This window comes from Bos mutus, chromosome 19 (assembly GCF_027580195.1).
Source record: "Bos mutus isolate GX-2022 chromosome 19, NWIPB_WYAK_1.1, whole genome shotgun sequence".
Taxonomy (NCBI): Eukaryota; Metazoa; Chordata; class Mammalia; order Artiodactyla; family Bovidae; genus Bos; species Bos mutus.
This window is the reverse complement of record NC_091635.1, coordinates 38,949,411-38,973,164: the sequence shown is the minus strand read 5'-3', so window position 1 is coordinate 38,973,164 and position 23,754 is coordinate 38,949,411. Positions and strand designations below refer to the sequence as shown.

At 41.2% G+C, this 23,754-nt stretch overlaps 1 protein-coding gene across 6 annotated transcripts in view; it reads right to left on the bottom strand.

Annotated features, from left to right (window-relative positions):
• The window catches only part of SMG6 (SMG6 nonsense mediated mRNA decay factor), a 200,670-nt gene that overhangs the window by 70,159 nt on the left and 106,757 nt on the right, over nt 1-23,754 (bottom strand). The window lies entirely within an intron of this gene.

Below are 23,754 nucleotides of genomic sequence, written 5' to 3'. Positions count from 1 at the left end.
CTTTTATCCTCACAAAAGCTTGAGTTGGATAGAGCAGTTGTAGGTTTCCTAGTTTTAGTGAAAACGAAACAGATGCCCAGAGAGGTTATATAAACTGTCCAAGGCAATACAACCAGCCTGTGGCAGAGTTAGAATCAGAGCCCACACTGACTCTTTCTCTTTTTTTTTTTGACCTTTTGAATTGTGGGATCTTAGTTTCTCAACCAGGGATTGAACCTGGGCCACAGCAGTGAAAGTGCCAAGTCCTAACCAGGGAATTTCCATGACCCTTTCTTTATTCCATCCTGCCTTCCTTTGCCTCAAAGAGAAAAAGTTAATGCTCAGGCATCCCAAGGCTAATCAAGTGAGAAAGCAGAAACTATGTTTTTTAAATGCATACAGTAAATAAGTATGTGAAAAGGTGCTCAACATCATTGCTCAGTGTGGAAAAGCAAATCAAAACCACACTGAGTTATCCCTTCACATCCACTAGGACGGCTAACTTCAAGTAAATAGAAAATAACAAGTGTCAAAGATGTGGAAAAATTAGAAGCCTTGTGCATAGGCCATTCCTCAAAAAATTAAACAAGATGACTATTAAACAAGTGGAAGCCAGTGATTCCACTTTTGGGTATATACCCCAAAGAAGTTAAAGCACGGACTTGAATAGATATTTGTATTATCCAGCATTTATTTACAGCAGCCAAAAGGTGGATGGAAGTGACTCAAGCGTCTATCCACGGGTGACTGGATAAACGACATGTAGTGTATATATGCAATGGAATATTATTCAGCCTTTAAAAAGAAGTAAATTTTGACATGGGCTGCAACAGGATGAACCTTGAAGATGTTATGCTAAGTAAAATAAGCCAGTCTCAAAAACACAAATACTGTATGGTAACACTTTATATGAGGCTCAGAGAGTAGTGGAAATCAGAGACAGAAAGGAAACTGGCAGTTGCCAGAGGCTGGAAGGAGGGAGAAATGGGGAGTTTTAGTGTTCAATATCAGAGAAGGCAATGGCACCCCACTCCAGTACTTTTGCTTGGAAATTCCCATGGATGGAGGAGCCTGGTGGGCTGCAGTCCACGGGGTTGCTAGAGTTGGACATGACTGAGCGACTTCACTTTGACTTTTCACTTTCATGCATTGGAGAAGGAAATGGCAACCCACTCCAATGTTCTTGCCTGGAGAATCCCCGGGACGGGGGAGCCTGGTGGGCTGCCGTCTATGGGGTCGCACAGAGTCGGACACAACTGAAGTGACTTAGCAGCAGTGTTCAATATACAGAGCTTCAGTTGGGGAAGATGAAAAAGTCCTGGGACGGAGGATGGTGATGGATGCAAAAACAATGTGAATGGATTTAATGCCACAGAACTGTAATCTTTAAAAACAGTAAATTTTATACTATGTATATTTTAACAATTACATTTTTAAAAAAATGGGATGTGACTCTTTTAAAAAGTAAGATTCTAATTAGAAGAAAGCCACCCTTCCTAGCTCCTCACCCTCTTGAGAAGTCTGGTATAAGGATTTTCCAGCTTCTGGTATTGACAACGTAAGGAAGAACCAATTAATGTGATCAGTGAGCCAAAGGCTGCCCTGTGAGCCTGGTCCCTTCAGAGCAAAACACAACCTAGGCAGGCTGGCAGTTACTCCTTGACTGCGTGGTCTGATGCTCAAGGCCAAAAACGATCCTTGGCTCCATCTGTGTGGGATTCTGAGATAAAAGAAGGAACACCAAAGTACTACTTCAGTGGTCTGCTTCCAGGTTAGGCCCCTAGAAAAGAGAGTTGACTCTCAGTTCTAAAAGGCTCAAACTTGCCTTATACCAAAATGCAAGTCAGTGGCAAAGCACCAATTCCCGCACTGAAGTTACACAGCCACAGGACTCTAATGTTCCTACAGGGAGAATCCTGCTTATGTTTTGTAACCCTGAACGGCAGAACTGCCTGTTCTTTACTGTCAGGTTAGCCTGAGCACTGGAAAGAAGACAGGTTGGATTCTGGGAAAATCATCTTCCTGGGCCAGATGCAGCCACGCTCTTGAGGTTCCAACTTGAATGCCTCGGACAGATGTCTTCACCGTGTTCATTAGGATCCCCCAAGGAATATAGCTGTGTCCCTACCTCTCAAGGGGTTAGCTGACCTTTCAGAGGGTTGTTTCCTTGATTCCATGGAAGTGATCAAAACCAACTCCAACGGCCATCTTGAGGAGTTTTTTATATAGCACTTGCTGTTTCCAGAGTTAAATCTTGAGTTGATTTTCCAGAAGGCAAATCACTACAGATCTCTATCCACAAGAAGTGGATGTAACTCTAAAGTAATAAGAGAATGAATGCCATGCTAAGTCGTTTCAGTTGTGTCCGACTCTTTGTGACCCCATGGACTGAGGTCCCCAAGCTCCTCTGTCCATGGGATTCTCCAGGCAAGAATACTGGAGTGGGGCGCCATTTCCTTAAAGTAATAAGACGCGTCTTTAAAAAGCACAAATGAGTATCAGAGTAATCAGTATATTTGGGAGTCACACCTTATACTGAGGCTGTGAAGTACTCTTTCCCCTATATCCCAAGCCCAGATCTCACTTGTGTGTGGAAGAGGTGTGTTTTTTTGTTTTGTAATATCCGTAACCCAGCTGTGACACTTCCTTCCACCTCTACCTGTACATCTGTTTCCTACAGAGTGCTGCTGCCTCAAGTGAGGTGCGTGAGGCTTCTGTAGATGCTGGGGAACAAGATGGAACAAAAATGCTTCACACCTGGCTCCCAAATTACAGGCACGCTGGACTGGGGCCAACATAAGCTGGCACAGCACCAGCTGAAATGGACATCAATTAAGGAGGCTGTCATCTTTCAAGACTGCGGGGTCTTTTTTCACTCCACGATCCACACTGCTCCACAAACCAGCCACGGCACCGCTGGTAGAGTTTTCCAGATGGGATCATTTCCCTCAGATTCCATACTTGCAGATTTATGGCAGGACTTGTTTTTAACCCCTCCCTTTGTTTTTAAAGCCCGAACATTTTATTTCACATTACAGTTTTATCTTTAATTGAAGCTACCTGTCCTTTAGGAAAGTGGGAAATTTGTACCTACATGAGCAGGAAAAGTTTTGCACTTTCCTAAAAGATGCTTTGTTTACAAAAAGGCATTCAAATAATTGAGATTAGTAAAGGGTCAGAAATTCTTCTCTGTACACATCACTCCTACTGGGGTCAGAGAGCCTTGACCAGACTGCACTATCCTGTAAAAATGGGCAGACCTCTAAGACTAAAGCAGGCCTCCTCTGGCCATCACACGCAGCATCAGTGATCCATCTCATGTGCATAAAGAAACTCTGCTAGTGGCAGTGTCTGGCTAGTGGCAATGCTGTTTAAGAAAAACACCTTTTTCAAAAATGTATGTTTTAACTGTGCCACATGGCATGCGGGATCTGAGTTCCTCGACCAGGAGATGAACTCCCTGCAGTGGAAGTGTAGAGTCCTAATCACTGGACTGTCAGGGAATTCCCAGAAAAACACCTTAAGAATGTCAGCAATTAAAAAAGGGACAAGATTACACATCGAACCTTTTCTTGACTTCTGTCCAAAGGGGCAGAACATATTTTCTCCTCCATACCTAAGCGGGCTGCCCTGTGGAAGGAATTCCATGCAACATGAAAGAGCCCCATGATAAATAAATATCTCATCCACATTTAATGTATGTTCTGAGAACCGAATTCCACTGCCCCAGGGGGCGGCCTATTGCTGCCAATTTGCTTCTCATGGCAGAAGCCTGAGTGGCAGAGCCCTGCTTAGGCGCTGCCGATGCTTGTTTGGAAAAGAGGCCAGCTGGAGATGAAAGAAGCTCTTCAAAGTGGGTGACTCCTCGGAGGCTATCACTTTAGGGCTTGGGAATGATTACTTATCAAAAACTCTTTCAGTCTGGAATAGACTCTGGTGAGAAGCTGGCCTGCCCTCTCGGGCGTTCTGTTGGTGTTTGCGGGGCTGGAGGGGCCTCAGTGGGGCTGAAGTGATGGGAGGAACTGAAGAACCCCATTGAAGCCAAGAGCCCAGAATCCACACCAAAGGTGGGGACAGGAGAGAGGAGAAGGAATTAATGAAAGCTTCAGACATCTGTCTGCACAACTCAGTCCTGGGGCACTCCTTTCCCCCTTCTTGTATTTTAAATAAACAGCTTCAAAAGGGGTGGTCCTCACATCTTTCTGCTGACGAAGGTCTCAATTTCCTTACTTTCTTCTACCAAGAGAGCCTGAAACCTCTAACACTCAGCATTTAATCAGTCAAAACCTTAAGTCTCTGAAGTGAAGAGACAAGCCACAGGCTGAGAGAACATACGGGCAACATATATATCTGACAAAGGACCTGCAATGAGAATACATAAAAACCTCTCGAAACGCAGTAAGAAAACAAACATTCCAACTTAAATATAGGCAAAAGATTTGAAGACACTCTACCAAGCACAAGAAAAGATGCTCAACATCATTAGCTATTTGAGAAATGCAAGTTAAAACTGCAATGGGATACCTGTTGGAATGACTTTAAAAACAAAACAGAACAGCAGTACCCGGTGCTGGCACGGATGTGGGGAAACTGGACTTCTTGTACGTGGCTGGTGGGAACACAAAACGGTGCAGCCACTCTGCAAACAGTCTGGTAATTTCTAATAAATTTAAACCTACACTTAACAAATGACCCGTCCATTCATTCCGAAGTATTTACTCGAGAGAAATGAAAACCCAAGTTCACATAAAAACCTATATATGAATGTTTGCAGTCATTCTATCCACAGCTACCAAAAGCTGCAGACAAGACAAATGCTCATCAGTTGGTAAATAAATAAACAAATTGTGGTATATCCATACCATGGAATCCTACTCTGCAACAACAACAAAAATGAATTAGTGACACAGGAGACAACATGGATGACTCTCAAATGCTTTATGCTATGTGACTGAAGCCAATTCAAAAAGCTAATTACTGTATTTTTTTTTCTCATTATAAACAGCTGTTTTATAGATATCTATAAAACAAAAATCAAATTAAAAGTGTAAAAAAATAACTAACCCAAGAACTTCTGTTGTTTAAAACAAGTAAGAAAATCTGGTTTGGGAAGCTTCATTTATGGTCTTTGTTTCCTTCAATGGGTCTTAGAGATGCTAATAAGAGTATTAGAATAATTAATGTCAGCAACAACAAAAAAGACGAAGTCTAGCTACTATTTCCAACAGGGTAAAATTTTTAAAAGGGATTATTTCGAATTAATAAAGAAATCTTTAGGTGGTTATTTGAAACAGAATAAAATGGACATTTATGCGATTAAAAGATTTTTACATTATTGCACACCCTAAAGTTAAATGGGAGAACCTGCTTTTCTCAGTGGCGCTAATGATAAAGAATCCACCTGCCAACGCAGGAGACAACAGACATGGGTTTGATCCCTGGGAAGGTCCCCTGTAGGAGGAAATGGCAACCCACTCCAGTATTCTTGCCTAGAGAATCCAATGGACAGAGGAGCCTGGCAGGCTACAGTCCATAGGCTTGCAAAGAGTCGGATATGACTGAAGCGAGTTAAATGGGCACTCTATGGTTTTTCAATATGACATTCTGGAAAAGGCAATCATAGGGAGAGTAAAACATGACAGGGTGCCAGGCACTGGGAGTCTGACTGCATGAGGGAGTATTTTGGGGGTGATGAAAATATCCTGTATCTTAATTGCAGTGGTGGTTCCATGACTGTATGTTTGTCAAAACTGTGTAACAAAGAGTGGATTTTCATGTATGTAAACAAACAAATCTTGGTCTCTGAGGAAGGGGATGAACTTGAGGAATTCCACTCCATTCTGTGAGTGGGCTTACCTGGGGATGTAATATAGCTACATTGTGACAGAGCTGACACTTTCACCTTGAAAATGGAGGCAACTCTGAAACAGACCTACACTGGTGCTTCCCTGGTGGTCCAGTGGTTAAGACTGTGCTTCCAAGGCAGGGGGCAGAGGTTCAATCCCTGACCAGGGAACTAAGATCCCACATGCTGCATGGTGTGGCCGCAAGATTTTTTTAAAAAGACCTATATTTCTGTTGAAATATAAGGAATTTTATACCATTTGTCCCCCAGACTTTTCACAGTTACAGAGACAATGCAATCTTCCATAAGCAGATTAAAAGATACCAAGTCCCAGCTTGGTTTTCCTCCTCCCCTTTCATTTCCTGTTTCATTTGGGCAGAGGTCTCTGTTTCTGCAAAGGGCAAAGTGTATGCAAGTTTAAAAATCATGGGGAAAATCAGAGGCTTAAGTTAATTGGAAGCCTCTTAGCCTGAATGGGTTAGTGAGCACAGACCCAAATAAAAATAAATTCCAAAACATTATTTTCTAAAATAGTAAACAAACACTTGCCAAGATCTAATTACAAGAATTCTCCAAGAAATCTTTGTTATGTTGCCAGTGAGTGAAGTTAAAAAATCTTACAAGTATACCTGTTACTAAACAACAACATAACTGTAATAATAAAGTTTCTTTTAATATCATGATGATCTAATAATGAAATTACGAGCATTTTCAAAGGTGCAATATTTTGAAAGAAAGATTATACTCCTTATTATAAGGTGGTCATAGGACCACGGGGAGTGAGAAAGTCGAACGGATGAAGGTGTGTGTTAGTTACAGTGGTACCTGGAGAGTTGTGAAGGCAGTTAGCTTGAAGAAGGGACTACATTCCCACTTTCATTTTAGTGGCTTATCTTCACACTTCTGCTTCACAGCTTATTCCTTCTAGTACTTCTTGGGTGCTTCAGGTTAGAGGAAGGAAACGGTACTTGGAAATAACAGCTAAGCTAGAAACTCTCTGCTCCTACCTTCGAAAAGCACAGGCCTGTAAGCATATGCACACATACAAATGCAGAGAAAAGGGCTTTTTCATTTAAATGGAGGAAGCTGCCATGTCTACCTCTATAAGCAAAAATATTAATCATCCACCGTCTGGTTTTAATCCACACGCTCCTGATCCTGCATCTGAATGTATTGTTATCAGGGGAAGGAGCATTTCTGCTCAATCTTATTCACCAGCCAAAAACCTGAAAATGGGAAAACCACATTGGTGGAGTGCCTTCTTGGGGACCCAGAGAACTCTGAGCTGATGCTTTCTTATTGTTTTCTTTCTTTCTTAAAAAAAAAAAAAAAAAGATGAACAAATGTGAATTTCAGAGGGTCTGGAGGGGAAAAAAAGAAACAGCTCAAGTTACAGGTCCCTTGTCTCTTGGATTGACACTATCCTCGGGGGAATTAGCACTTTCCTTTCTGTATTTCCCAAAGGGGCTCCACCAGGCCACCTGATTGACATCAGCCTGTCAGAGGCGCCCAGGTGCATCCCTTCCAAGTATTTACAAATGAAACGGCAAGCCCAAACAGCCAGTCTTTGCCTCTGGTCTCCATTCTTCTGGTTTGTGCTTTGCTAGCAGTAAAAGCAGGGACTAAAAGGGTGTCTGTGTGAGTCTAAGCATGCTTCTCCCACTGTCTGCGCTGAGACCCTTCCCTCCGGTCAGGCTCTCCCTAAAAGGGGTCTCCAAGCCAATACGTGGGCTTAAGGGCCTTCGAAGCCATTAGTCACCACCCTTGCAGTCTCACTCCCAACTGCGAATGGGGCCACCCGTGACACAAAACTCTGGCAAGATTAGGGGACTAGGCAAGAGCAGAAGAAACCACAATACGCCGGAGACTCCCAGGAGAACAATGACTAGTACTGGTAGGGAACAGACTGACAGAGCAGACAGACTCTAACCAGGCCTCGTTCTGTTTTCGATGCAACACAAATGTTTTCCATTAGAAGTTCCTTGCCCCACAAACACTCATACATGCGGCTATGAAATCCACATACTTAACTTCTGCTTTTCTGGCACTCTGACCCCACTACCTCTCCTGTTCCTCTGGAACGGAGCAAAGTGGAGAGTGAAGAGATTCCAAAATTCCCAGGACAAAGGTAAGGTGGGGAAGAGAATCAGAATAAGCAGCATGCTAAGTACCATCTACCATGAGTGTGACTGAGCAGGCTAAAGGGAAGAAGGGAGGAAACGAGGCCTTTTTTTTGCCAAGAGAGAAACAAGTCCGGTCGAGCTCTGGCTCTCATTGGTTGGCTCCCAGGCTTTCAAGCTTAAAGTCTGGCTTTACTTTCTAGTAAAGTCTGCAGCTGATCATCATCGGGAGGTGTCAGTCGCCATTAAAAGCAAAGCAGGCAAAACCCTCTGAAAACTCATTACAAAGTCTGTGAAATTCTAGTGTTGAGCAGTCAAGGAACACTGGCTGATCAGTACGCCGTATTTCAAACGCTCAGAATCAGCTGAGTAGGGCAACTGTGAGAAGAAGCTGAACTAGAAACCTTAAGCCATCAGTAACCAACCTCCCACCATCTGCAGAGTCAGGTCCAGGTTCACTTCTACTCCCAGTCACAGAGGTGGTGACATGTGGATGTCAGACTAATTAATCTCTTCCCTAAAAAACAAAAGACAACTACAACAAAAGGGAAAAAAAGGAAACAAAATACCAGGGAAAATAAACCACAAATAAGTAAGAATTTGAAGAAATAAAATAAAAAGAATGCTGAAAAGGAGGGGAAAAGTAAAATTTTTAAATGGTATGTAAGAAATAAAAGGAAATCCCCTATTCAGGCAGCTCTGGAGTTCCCTAATTGCACAAGAGCAAAGGACAACCCCCCAACGTGGATGCCTCGTTAAGCAATTGCTCAACCTACACTCATTGTGCAATTCCAACCTTCTAAAGCTTTTGCTGCACATATGAAAACCATGTTTTCCACTGGCCTCTAGAATTAAGAACAGTTTCTCATTTTTCTCTTCTTCACTTTAGAGGGGGCTGTGTCCATGAGCAAAAAAAATAAAACCCAACTATTGCTAGATAAGCATTCACTATAAATGAGGTTTTACATTGTTTCATCTGCTTGCTTCTGAGTTTACTGGTAGTTAAGAAACATTTGGATTTTTTCCTTAGGCAGCTAAAGATTCATTTTTCCTGCCACAGACAATAGTGATATCACAAAAAATTGTCCACAAAAACATCAAACCTTTCAAAAATCTTTGTTCTAAGTGACTGCAGTTCTGGAAGATATGCAGCAGTTAGAAGTGGCGGTTCTTTCTTTACAGCCAAAATTCCAACAGAGGCCTGCATAGCTCACAGTCTCGTTCGCTAATCACAAACTTTTCTTTTCAGAGAAATCAAGTTAAACAATTAATAAGAACAATAATCAGTATACACCAAGATGAAGAAAGTGTAACAAGAAAACCCAGTGGCCACACAGAAAAAGACAGACAGATCTGACTCTATAAAGTTTAAGTCATACATTGTAAAAAATATAAACAAGATTATAAAACAAGTTACAAATCAGGAGAAAATATCTGCAACATATAAAACTACCTACAGTATATTAAGGACTCCTGCATATCAAACAGGATAATAAAGAATATGCAAGTGGGCATGGTCATAAATATATATATGTGCAAGTCAGAGAAGAAAAAACATAAACATACCATAAACATATGGAAAGATTCTTTATTCCACTAGTAAACAAGTGCAAGTCCAAGTGAGATACATTTTTAAACCTAGAAAATTAGCAGAAACTGAAATATAATAATAAAGAGTATTGGTGAGCGTATGAAGAAACAATGTGTATAGTGTTAATAGGAGTGTCAACTGGTATGGTCATTTTGAAGAGCAATTTGGCAGTATTTGTCAACATAGTAATATGTATATTTTTTTTGACAAAGCAATTCCACTCGTAAGAATCTATTCCACAGAAACAGTCCTGTAAGTATACAGAGACTTAACACAAGCATAATGAAGTTCATTTCAGCACTGTATGTAATAACAAAAATTGGACATAACTCAGTTATCATCTGAAAGATAGATAAATATACCTATACAATCAAACGTGATGCAACTTGAAAAATGGTATAGATCTATATGAACTGAGGTAGAAACAGTTCAAGGTATTTTGAAAACAAAAAATATTGGTAATATATACATAGCATGCATTTGAAATTTATTAGAAAAATCAACACTCTGCTACTAAACTGCTAATAACAATCATCTTTCGAATGGAGGAACTTATATTCTCATGTTCTATAGTCTATATTATTTTAATATTATTGCAGAGAGCATCAACTACTTTTGTAATTATCAAGTAAAAACAGGAGCTTCCCTGGTGGCCCATTGGTAAAGAATCCACTTGCCAATGCAGGAGACATGGGTTCGATCCCCGGTCTGGGAAGAGTGCACACGCCACAGGGCAGCTAAGCCCGTGCACCACAACTACCGAAAGCCTGTGCTCGAAAGCCCGGGAGCCACAACTACGGAAACCCACGTGCCCCAGGGCTCATGCTCCGCAACAAGAGAAGCCACCTCTATGAGAAGCTCGAGCCCTGCGGCTAGAGAGCAGCCCTCGCTCGCTACAACTAGAGAAGAGCCCTTGCTCACCCCAACTAGAGAAAAGCCCGTGCAGCAACAAAGACCCAGCACAGCCATAACTAAATAAAGCTGAACAGTTAAAAAAAAAAAAAAAAAAAAGTAAAGACAGTCCAACTTATTTTTCTGACCACGATGGTAATGGACTGGTCCTCACCCCATAAACAGCTCTAAAATATATAAGGTAACTATTTTTAGGCAGTGCTCAACAGGCAGTGCAAGACACTGATCCCTGAGGGAAAAGACTCATGAAATGAGCCTGCAATCACTCCATCCTCTGCTTGGGGATTATTTTCCAACCATGACACAGAAAGCTGAATCCCAAGGATATTATGATTGTCCTGAGGAGACAGAGAACAGAATTTGAGGCAGCTGAAAGGGCTGAATCTGCGAGTAAGGAAATGAACAGAAAGAAGCTGTGCAAAGAAAGGGCTTGAAGTCCATGTGGGAGTCCTCAGTGCACAAGTACGTGAAGGCTAGACTGTACATATGTAGGCCAAGATGACCAGGGCTTACCAGACGGCAGCCGCTCCACGGCTAAAAGTGGGAAAGAAAGCTATTAGAGGTGGTAGCTCAGGGGTAAGGAATCCACCTGTGATGCAGGAGATGCAGGTTCAAATCCCTGGGTCAAGAAGATCCCCTGGGGAAGGAAATGGCAGTATTCTTGCTTGGGAAATCCCACGGACAGAGGAGCCTGGTAGGTTACAGACCATGGGGTCGCAAAGAGTCAGATACGACTTAGCGACTAAACAACAACAACATCCCTTGAAAACCACCTGAGATTCCAGAGAGGCCACATTCTAGATTTAGACCTAACCTGAATGTGCACTAATTGTTCCTAAAACCCAGCCTAAAGCAACACTGGCAGAGGAGATGGGGCTTGGAAGCTGATTGTCACCAAGTCAGTGGGGCTTGAGAAACATCCTAGGTTCTGACACAGCTGCACTGATAATGTATAAAAGCTAATCCTATACCAGTTCAGGAGGATCAAGCAGTAATATAACTGCCTCTTAAAAAAGAACCACAAAGAATACTCTGCAGAGGAAGGTTAACAAAGTCCAGAATCTCTTTAACAAATTATCCACAATGTCCAGTGATTTTAAACAAAATATTCACAGGACAAAATCTCATAAGGCTTTGTGTCCAGAGTCTAGAAAGAACTTTTACAACTCTATTAGAAAACAATTTTTTAAAATGGGCATGAGATTTGGACACTTCTTAAATGAAGATCTATGAATTGCTAATGAACACATGAAAAGCTCACCGTTAGGAAAACACCAACTAAAATTAAAATGAGATACGTGAGAATGGCTAAAATAATAAAAACTAGAAATACAAATGTCAGCAATGATGCAAAGCAACCAGAACTCTCATCCATTGCTAGTGGGAGTAAAATGGTGCAACCACTTTGGAAAATAATTCAGTAGTTTAAGAAAGTCATTTATATAGGGCAGAGCAATTCTATTGATATTTCTAGCAATTTACCCCAAAGAAATAAAAACATTTGTTCACAAAAGATAGTACATTAATGTTTACAGTATCTTTACTCCTAACATTGAAAGATAAGGCAACCCAAATGGCCATGATCAAGTGGATGGATAAACAGACTGAGATACATCCATTGGCAGGTGGATTCTTTACCACTGTGATACCTGAGAAGCCCTCTATAAATCACAGTCACTGATATAAACTGAAAGGATGGAAGTAAATGGAAGTGATAATTAGTAGTTCTATAAATTTATATACAATTAGTAAAGAGGTAAGAGAGAGCACATAAAAAAAGGTGAGGGAGGGCAACAATGAGCAGATAGAAATACATAATACAAAAGATTAGTGCCAAAGGGCCACCAGCGAAATGAGTCATCATACAAACTGGCCCATCAACGTATTATACCTCAAGTGAGAAGAGGCAAAAAGAAAAAGAAAGACAGAGGACTTCTCTGGTGGTTCAGTGCTTAAGAATCTATGTGCCAATGCAGAGGACACAGGTTTGATTCCTGGTCCAAGAAGATCCCACATGCCACAGGGCAACTAAGCCCACGAGTCACAACTAGAGAGCTCATGCTGCTGCTGCTGCTGCTGCTAAGTCACTTCAGTCGTGTCCGACTCTGTGTGACCCCACAGACGGCAGCCTACTAGGCTCCACCGTCCCTGGGATTCTCCAGGCAAGAACACTGGAGTGGGTTGCCATTTCCTCCTCCAATGCATGAAAGTGAAAGTGAAGTCGCTCAGTTGTGTCAGATTCTTTGCGACCCCATGGACTGCAGCCCACCAGGCTCCTCCGCCCATGGGATTTTCCAGGCAAGAGTACTGGAGTAGGGTGCCATTGCCTTTTCCACTAGAGCCCCTTATACAGTATCTAGGGCCCCTTTGATTAAACAGGCAAAACAGTGAAGGAAATAAACACAGTTCATAGTTTATTTCTAAACACCTGACTGGAAACAATTTTTCCTTAGATATCTACAGGCCAATAGAGAAGGAATTGCAAGAAGGAGAAATAATTCAAAGGGTGAAAAAAAGAGATCTTATCCAGCATGGTATGACAAAGGAACATACATGTTTTAGTGCCTAAAAACTAGAGAGTACTCTCCCTTCCAAGTTTCAAAAAGCTCTTATCTTATTCAGTATAAAAATAAAACACCTCTTGTATGAGGGTAACCAAAGAAAGTTCAAAAGTTATTCATAAAAAACCTTTACAAATCATTAAGAAAAAATGGATGAGCATTCTAATCATAAAATGGGCAAAGAACATAATTTATAAAATATGATACCAATACATATACTCAGTAAGCATAACACTAGGGAAAAAAAAACACCCTATTAGTAAACAAAGAATGAAAATCAAAACAATGAGATGCTATTTTCGCTCATCTTTGGCTTAGTTACAAAAAATCAAACTATTCATGGTTAGTGAGGATGCTAGATAACAGAGATGATATTCTGCAGTTTACACAGCTATAAACTTTTCTGGAGGGCAATTTGGCATTATTTATCAAAAGTCTTAAAAATCTGTATACCCTCTTTGACCTAGTAATTGTTTCTTTCTTTTCTCAAAGATTATTTACTTTGTGGCTGCACTGGGCTTTCGTGGCTGTCCGCGGGCTTTTCTCCAGCTGTGGTGAGCGGGGCCTACTCTCCTGTTCCTGAGCTCAGGCACCAGGGCAGGAGTGGGCTTCAGGGGCCTACTCTCCTGTTCCTGAGCTCAGGCACCAGGGCATGAGTGGGCTTCAGGGGCCTACTCTCCTGTTCCTGAGCTCAGGCACCAGGGCAGGAGTGGGCTTCAGCAGTTGGGGCTTGTGGGCTCTAGAGCGCAGGCTCAGTAGTTGTGGTGCACAGGCTTCGCTGCTTGGTGGTGTATGAGATCTCCCCAGTCCGGGGATGGAACTCATGTCCCCTGCGTTGGCAGGCACTTCTTAACCACTGGACTACCAGGGAAGCCCTGACCTAGTAATTCTACTCAAAAATTTACCTTATGAACTGATTAAAAAAAAATATGTAAAGATTGTTTGAGATAGCACCATTTACAAAAGTGAAAAATCAGTAACTTTCTAAATGTCTTATTGAGGACTAAAATATCATGGTATGTCCATACATGTTAATATAATGCAGTCATTAAAGTTCACATTACAAGTGAATATGGAACTATATCCAGGATACATCTACTGCTAAATGACCAAAGTAGATTACAAAACAATATATGTACTTTCACTATAGTTCTGTTCAAAAGCAAAAAACTTCACATGTATCTCTCTGTCCATCCATCTATCCAACCAGGATAGAAGACAGGAAGATCAAGAGATCTTTCTTTCCTGAATACTAATATTGATTTTTCCAATATTGCTTCAAAGGAACATCTATTTTATAAAACAAAGACTTTAATAATTTTAAAAAACTTAAAAGTATACGCTTCTGAGTTAAATAACTCTACTTTCAAAATCCCAACTGAAGTGACCAAACTGAATACACAGAGCACAGCCCCCACTCCCCACAATGCCTCCTTTGTCAATCACGTTCACAGCAAGGGCCACGGAATCTAGCATAGCGCCTGACACATAGCAATCAACAGCTGTTAAATGGGAGAATGCTATTCATCTGCCATAAACCTTATGGAATTACTGCCAGGTGGATGGAGGATAGCTAGAAACAGGTCATGAAGAGCCAATCCACAGCTTCCCTTCCTAAGAGAGCAACTTAAAAAAAAAAGTTTACTTTGCTTGATGTCAGTATATAGACCGGAGAAGGCACTTGGCGACCCACTCCAGTACTCTTTGCCTGGAGAATTCCAGGGACGGAGGAGCCTGGTGGGCTGCCGTCTACGCGGTCGCACAGAGTTGGACACGACTGACATGACTTAGCAGCAGCAGCAGCAGCAGTATATAGACATGGAATTGGTTTTTGTATACCGACTTTATATCCAACAACTTTGCTAAACTCACTTATTAATCTGAATAATTTATCCTTATTTTCTACATATGAATCACATTATTTACAAAGATAGTTGTTTTTTTCTTTTCTTTCCAATTGTCTTTTTAGTACTTTTTCTTATCTTACTGTATTGGCTAGAACCTTCAAAATAAGCTGAATGAAACGTAATTAACGACTCTTGTCTCGTCCTATTTCTTGACATTCTTGGTGGTAATAACAGCTGTTCACCGTGTGATCAGTCTTTTTGTTTTACATATTCCCATATGCATATTTCATAATTTAAAAGGCAAAATAAAAAGAAAGCAGAAAGAGAAGAAACTATGAAGAACCTGGCAAAATTCTTCAGTTTGGAAGAGTCAACTAGTTTCCTACTGCTGCTGTTAACAAGATACCACAAATTCAATGACTTAAAACAACATAATTTATTATTTTATAGGCTGGGAGATGAGAAGTCCTATAATCAAGGTGTTGGCAGGGCTCTTCTTTCCAGACACTCTGTGAGAAAAATCTGTTTCCTTGTCGTTTCTAGTGTCTGGAGGTCACCTGGCATTCGAAGGCTCATGGTCCCTTCCTCCATCTTCAGGGCCAGCAGCATACTATTTCCAAATCTCTCTCTCTGACTTCTGGTTCCATCACCACGTCTCCCTTTTCTGACCCTGACCCTCCTGCCTCCTTGTACGGACCTTCGTGAATATGTTAAACCGCCTGGAAAATCCAAGGTCACGTTCCCATCTCAACATCCCTAACTTAAACACATCTCCAAAGGCCCTCTGCCTTGTAACATAATTTATTTAACAGGTTTTGGGGAACAAGATGTGGCCCATCTTTGGGGGAGGGTATTATTCTGCCTACCACAAAATGTGAAGATGTGGGGGCAGATGCAGAATACCACTTGGAAGACTTTTCGCAGCTACAGATTAGTACCATTCACAATCAGCAGTTTAGAGAGGCCCCGAAAAATGTAAATGGGAAGTGGCCAGAGGGTAGAATTTCTTCTTGACATGGTAGGCCACAGCTCTGGGAAGGAGGTCAGAAACTGCCTTATCATTTAGGTGAAACAAAAACTGGACATGGGATGCTAGCTCTCTAAGTAGCTCCATTATACACAGGACAGAAATACAGAGAATAAATTCACATGTTGAGAATGCACGCCACCTGGCCTCCTCCCCTTGCATGCCCTTCAGGGTGGTGACTTGGTAGCACAAACCTGTATCAACCAAATTTAGACCTGAGAAGGGGATTTTAAATAATATCTGTAGACAAAGACGGCATCCAGTGAGAATCTACCTAACCTGTTATGGACAAAATATCAGAATTGAGTAAACCTTTAAAGAAACATAAATGGCCAGAACTGGATTGCAGAAATACAAGCTTGGGACCTAAGGAAAACAGCCTGAAACGTAAAAAAAGGGAATGGAGCATGCAAAGAGGGAGAGAAACCGAATACTTGGAGGAAAGATGTTAGATGAAAAAGATAGTATCTGCTTTATTCTCACACTGGATTTTTAAAATCACAGATTTTGTAAAGTATGCTAAAAAAAATGATAAAAACAAAAATGATAAAAGAGACCTGGATAAAAGGCAGGCAAAAATATAAAAATTCCAGGATAAGACAGGGAAATAACATAAGGAGACAAATAATGCAACAGAAGATTTAAAAAACTGAATTAGAAGCAGTGAAGAATAGAATCAACACTATAAAAATCTGAACCAACTACAGAGGGGAAAAACTTGAGAAGCCTTTTGAGGCTGTAGAGGTAAAAGCAAAATAAATAAATAAATAAATAAAATGATGACAGAAAGATATGTGGAGGGCAAAGAATAGAGATCTAACATACACGTCAGGAGGAAAGAAATTACCAAAGAAAAGAACAAACACATTAGTAATCAAATACACGAGACATGAAAACTTTTCTGATCCAAAGATAGAACTGCATTTGCTTATTAAAGAGCTCATTATATGCCATACAACATTAAACTACAGAGCCCAACATCTAAACAAATCCTCATATAATTTGAAATTCAAGATTTAAGAAGCTGTAAGTTACCCATGCTGTATGCGGGAAAAAAAAAAAAAGTAAATCTACAAAAGAAGAAAAGTAAGACTTCTCTTCATTTTTTCCTAACCGCTAATGCAATGGAATAATAGCTATTGTTTTAAAGGGGAAAAAAGTTGACCTAAGTTAAGTTGCCATTCATGTGCAAGGGCAAAATAAGAACACTTTCAAAACACAAGTGTTCAGATAGCAGCCATGAAGAATGTCATTGATATATTGTTTAATGAAAAGAACAAAGTAAGGAAGAGAATGTATACCACACTATCATTTTGATCATATATGTATATATGTTTATAAATATATTTCAATGGGCATAGAAGTGGTATAAAAAGACAAATATCGAATTGTTAACAGTGGTTATCCCTAGATCGTGACTTTTGCCTATACATTTTTGTGAACTGTTTGATTCTTTTGCATATATATATATATTACTGTATTTTATAAAAATCACCTTAATTTTTAAAAAGCCTTCATGTTATCTTTGCTGGGAAAAATTCTATAATGTCCATTTCTAAATAACAAATAAGTCAAAGTAAAGAAGATAAAAATGGGACAGCCACAGAATAAACAGACTAAAAACTGAGAACTGAAAACATTTAAAATAAATTTGAAATAATTATAAATTTAGAAACAAAATGCAACTGTATGAAAAAGAAAATACATATTGTAAGCAGTCCTAATTTCTACATCTTAAATATAGGATAGTCAACTGACTTTCCCCCCCCCTTTCATTCTTGATGTTGATACTCAGAGAATAGAAGATTATGTCATGTTTTTCAAAAAATTAGCCCCACTTAAAATGAATATTTTCCAGATCACCAAAAAACAAAGGCAACTTTTGTCCCCAAACTATGTATGTATGTATACGTGTGTGTGCGTATATATATAAAAACAAGGATTTTTTTTTAAAAAAGCACAAAACAAGAAGCATATGCTATATGATTCCAATAGTATTAAAGGAAAAGAATACACACGTATAAGCATGCGGGGGGTGGAGACTGAGAGGACACATACGAAACCTTAACACTAGCTAATTTTAGGTGGTAGTTTGTAGGTGATTTTAATTTTCCTGTGCTTTTCTATACTTTCTATTTAAAATGTTTGCATAATTATGTGTACAACAAGCAACTTGCCAAAACTGTCATTTAAGAAATGGACAAGCCAATGGTTTCAAAAGTTGGACAGTTTAAACCTCATTTTTAACCTCAATTATGTATTAATGACAGTTTCCTGGGATCCTACATCCAGACAGAAAGCAAAGATGACTGTAAGGATGAATGGGATATGCTTGTGAGATGTCTAACTTCATCCCTGGTGGCTCAGAGGTAAAGAATCTACGTGCAACGCAGGAGATGTGGCGACATGGGTTCGATCCCTGAGTCAGGCAGATCTGCTGGAGAAGGAAATGGCAACCCGCTCCAGTGTTCTTGCCTGGGAAATTTCATGGAGAGAGAAGCCTGGTGGCTACAGTCCATGGGGTTGCAAAAGGGTCGGACACAACTGAGGGGACTAAAAAACATCACCTTATAATACAATCTCTCTCTCTTAATCAAGCTTAACAGTTGCCCCAGCATTAACTTGTTGCAAAGTTCTTCACTGAGTTCTTGGGTCAGATAACAACATGGGAATGAAGACGCAGAAGATCACACAAGTTAGCCTACTTGGGGAAGCCAGAATGAGGATAGCTTACTTCATTACTTATGACATAAATGATTTGGTTCTCATTAAATGGCTAGAGCTTCAGAGCCTAAGAAAAGAAACAGCCTGTCACTAAATAAATCCTTGTTCAGTACTACCTATAGCTATACAGTCACATGCATGCTTTTTAGATAATTAAGCTTTTTTGATATAGACTAACATATAACATGAACTCAACAGGTTTCTCCTAAAACAATTTCCTTTTTACCACTTCTCCTATCTGCCCACAGGGTTACTGGGGTTTCAGTGAGGAAGTATGTGTAAAGAGCTTAGCACGCCTGGAACCTGACCAGTTGACTGCAAAACCTTAAGTGAAGTGAAGTAAAGTTGCTCAGTCGTGTCCTACTCTTTGCGACCCCATGGACTGTAGCCTACCAGGCTCCTCCATCCATGGGATTTTCCAGGCAAGAATACTGGAGTGGGCTGCCATTTCCTTCTCCAGAGGATCTTCCCAACCCAGGGATTGAACCCGGGTCTCCCGCATTGCAGGCAGACGCTTTACCATCTGAGCCACCAGGGAAGCCACCAGGGAAGCAAAATCTTAAACTTACTATTATTATGGTTTGATTACTTTTTCAATCACTTATGCTTATTCAGTATAATGCAGCAAAAAGGACACAGGGTTTTAAAACTTGTTCTTATGGAAATTTTCATATATGTACAAAAGTGGAATACTATTAATATAAGAAACTCCATGTACCCACCCAATGTGAAGAGCTGACTCACTGGAAAAGACCTTGATGCTGGGAAAGATTGAAGGTAAATGGAGAAAGGGGTGGCAGTGGATGAAATGGTTAGATAGCATCACCGACTCAATGGACACGAATTTGCACAAACTCCAGTAGATAGTTAAGGACAAGGAAGCCTGGGGTGCTGCAGGCTATGGGACTGAAAAGAGATACAATTTAGCAACTGAACAACAGCAAAAACCCACTATTCAGATTTAATCACGATCAACATTTGGCCTTTTTCCCCCCATCTACACTCCTATCCACCTTCCTTCCTCCCCAGGTTATTTTGAAGCAAATCCTGGATGTCAAATCATCCGTAAGGATGTGATATTCTGAAGTCATACAGACAAGGATTCTAAACCTCACACAGCGACATGGCCCTGGGTAAAATACTAAACCTCTGAATTAAGGTGCCGAGCAGCCACTCATGAACTTAACATGACTTTCTCCTGCTGCTGCTGCTGCTGCTGCTAAGTCGCTTCTGTGTCTGACTCTGTGCGACCCCACAGACGGCAGCCCACCAGGCTCCTCTGTCCATGGGATTCTCCAGGCAAGAACACTGGAGTGGGCTGCCATTTCCTCCTCCAATGCATGAAAGTGAAAAGTCAAAGTGAAGTCGCTCAGTCGTGTCCGACTCTTAGCGACCCCATGGACTACACCCTACCAGGCTCCTCCGTTCATGGGATTTTCCAGGCAAGTGTACTGGAGTTGGGTGCCATTGCCTTCTCCATCACTTTCTCCTAGCTGGCTCTCATGTTCAGCGTCGGCGATATTTCTGTCTACATGTAACCAGCTCCACTCTGTTGCTTTTACCGTAACCCATACTCTCTATCTCACTTTTGAATAATTCCAACAGCCACCTGTTTTCTCAACCTCTTGTTCATCCCATGCCTGGGTTTTCTATTACGGTTTGTTTCTTTTAGGCAGAATATTAACCCTGAAAGATGTTCAGCAAATCAAAAAGATCAAGGGTGAAGCAAGTTTGGGAAAGGTAGCAAAGGCTATCCTCCTTGCAACATACATGACATTAGAAGTTCCAAAAAGTCCTGCAGTAACGGCTTCTGTCTAATACTGTGTTACTCTAATTTACATGATTGTGGAACTTTTTTTCACCTGACTATTAAGAACCCATAAAACTAGAGTTTCTTGGAATTTACTTGGGAAATACAGTGATCGGTTAATGCCAAGTCAGTGCTCCTTGAGCAATGCCTTCGGTGGGAAACTACCAATTCAATAAAATTTCAAGAGTTCCTCTTTAACTACAGATGCAAATGAACTTGTTTGCTTGTCACATCTTTGTGTATGCCACAAGTTATCTTCCAAACTAGGTGGGTGTCTGCCTTACACGTCTGAATCTCTCTTGCTGTGCACACAGGAGTGGTGTAGGTCTGCTCAGTGAGCGCCTGTCTAGTGCACATCCAGGCTGGGCCAAAAGTGACCATGCTCGACCACGATGAAATTCTCATGTTGCCACTACAAAGTCCTTGAGATACTTTACATTTCTTAGTCGTGAACACCAGAAGCTGGAGAAGATGTCTGTCTTCTTCAGATATCCAAAAGGTTGAGAGTCCCTAAAGAGTCCCCCATATCGATACTGATCTTCCAGGTCGGTGGTGGAGATACTTCATAAGAGCTGATCATCACTCTTCGCTGCTTTCTTGAGCCTCAGTTTTCTCTTTTATAAAATGAAGGTACTAATACCTACTTGGCAGGCACTTTGTGTGGACTTAAATACTGGACAGAAGTAGCTTGTCCAGGGACTGACACATGCTAGATATTCAAGAGATGTTATTTTTCTCTGCCATGGAGAGAAAGAGAGAAAAGGGCACAGGAAGGCATGTAGCATCTTAAATAGGGTAGCCAGGGAAGACCTCTCCAACCAAGGTGGCATTGAGAAGGGCGTGAGAGGGCAACACAGTGCTCTGGGGACAGGGTGTTCCAGGTTACGAGGAAACCAAGTGCAAAGACCCTGAGTGTGCGGCTGGTCTGAGGACCAGCAAGGATGCCAACGTGACTAGGGCATACTGGGCACAAGCAAAGTAGCAGGAGCTGGACCAGAGAGTCCATAGAGAAGGGACACGATCTTACTGATGCTTTAAAGAGATCATTCTGGGCTTTCCAGGTGGTCTAGTGGTTAAGAATTCACCTGCTATATAGCAACATGAGTCAGCCATAGGTATATGTTATGCCCCCTCTCTCTTGAACCTCTCTTCCAAATTAACACAATATTGTAAAGCAACTGTCCTCCAAATAAAAAAAATAAATTAAAAAAAAAAGAACACCAAGAATTTGCCTGCCAATACAGGGCACATGGGTTCAACCCCTGGTGCAGGAGGATCCCACATGCCATGGAGCAACAAAGCCCGTGCACTACAACTACTGAGCCAGGGCTCTAGAGCCCAGGAACTGCAATTACTGAAGCCCACGCACCTGGAGCCCGTGCTCCACAACAAGAGAAGCCGCTGCAACGAGAAGCCTGTGCACCGCAACTGGAGAGAGCTGGCGTGTGGCAACGAAGACCCCGCACGACCAAATATAAAATAAATAAATAGAAACAGAGAGATCCTTCCAGTGGCTGTGTTGGAAATAGACTGGAGAGCAGGAGGAGGGAGGAGCTAGAGAAACTAATCAGAAGGCATTTCACTGAATCGAACTAGGGTGCAGTGGTAAGAAAGCACTGTATGTGTTTATTTTGAAGGTAAAGAAGACTTGGATCGCTGACAGATTAGATATGGAGGTGTGAAAAGAGAGGAGCCAAGAATAACCCCAAGAATTTTGACATGAGCAGCCCCAAAGTCAAAGCTGCCATTTATCAAGATGAGAAGACTGAAGACAGCTCAGGTTTGGAGGAGAAAGAAATTCCAAAGTCTGGATTTGGAGATGTTGTATTAGACATGCCTATTTCACAGTCCTTGAGGTGGAGACTACCTTCAGACTACCTGAGTCTCAGTGAGCTGCGACTGCCCTGGGCAGCCTGAGGGCACGACCACAGGCTGAGGGCACGGACCACGGGCTTGGTGTTCTTCTTGCCAGTCATGTACTTAGCACATGCTGTTGTATATCATATACTGTATCATACACATGTATCATATGCTCACACTAAAGCTGGGAGAGGGGTTTCCCTGGTAGTCCAGGGGTTAGGATTCTGCACTTCCACTGCAGGAGGCACGGGTTCGACTACTGGTGAGGGAACTAAGATTCCACATGCCACACAGTGAAAGGCTTAGCAAGTCTAAAGCTGGTTCAGACTCCTTCTGTGTTCTTCACTGAAAGGCAGTTAACCCAATAGCCAATTTCCAAAAGCACCCCCAGAGTCAAGACCACCCTATGATCACAGAAGAACAGGACGTACTAGGATTCCCCTGGCCCAAGTTGCCCAGTTTCTCTTCCAACTCTTCCAACTGAACATCTTCCATAAAGTCTGCACTGTGTTAGCTGTCCTCAGCCTCACACACTACAACTCCCCGTCAGTATTCCCTCTGGAGACTAGAACGGCAGGACTTTATTCCAACTTTTTGCTAGAAAAATATAAAATGAGTATTTCTCTAGTATTTCTCTAGAAAGAAAGGTTCTCACATTCCCCGTATTAGTCATTAACTGCATTTAAACTCCATTGATATGTCAATGTCGAGACCTTTATCTGCTTACAGAAATTTAACCAAAGGGAATATATAAAAAAAATTCTACAAGGAATCACTTCACTGATTATCGTAGTTCAGAAATTCAGGACAGGCCCTTTGTTCAATAAAGCAAAGACTGGTTAAAGAAATCTTTGCATAGAAATGAATACTAAGTGATCCTCAAACATGATTCCATTTAAGAATACATTAAAAAATACAAATGAAAAAAGCAGAGTACAGGGACCTCCCTGGTGGTCCAGTGGCTATGACTCTGCGCTTCCAATGCAGGGGGCCAGAGCTCTATCCCTGGTCAGGGCACTAGATCCCACATGCCCCAGCTTAAGGTTCCTCATGTCACAACTAAGACCCAGCGCAGCCAAATAAATTTTTAGAAGCAGAGCACAAATAACATGTACAATATGACCCTTAGTTGTGTTTAAAAAAAGTGTGTGCATATACTCAAGTTAAATATGACTGTATATAATCAGCAAAAACAACAGTTGTATTACCACTGGGTAAAGGGAGTTGTGGATACATTTTTTTCCTTTTCACTTGTCTGCAAGGAACACAGACCCTTTTTTCACAAAGATGAGTTAAAAAAATTTACATTCAACATAAAATCTCTCATATTTGTAGTTTATGTTTGGATTTTAACTTTTACTATCTGACATTAAAACGACGACAAAAAAATCTACCTGCCTTTCTATACATACTTCATCTAGCTCAAAAGCTTTCCTTCTGAGAAGCCACTTGTGGGACTCTCCCCAAAAGGCTCTCCC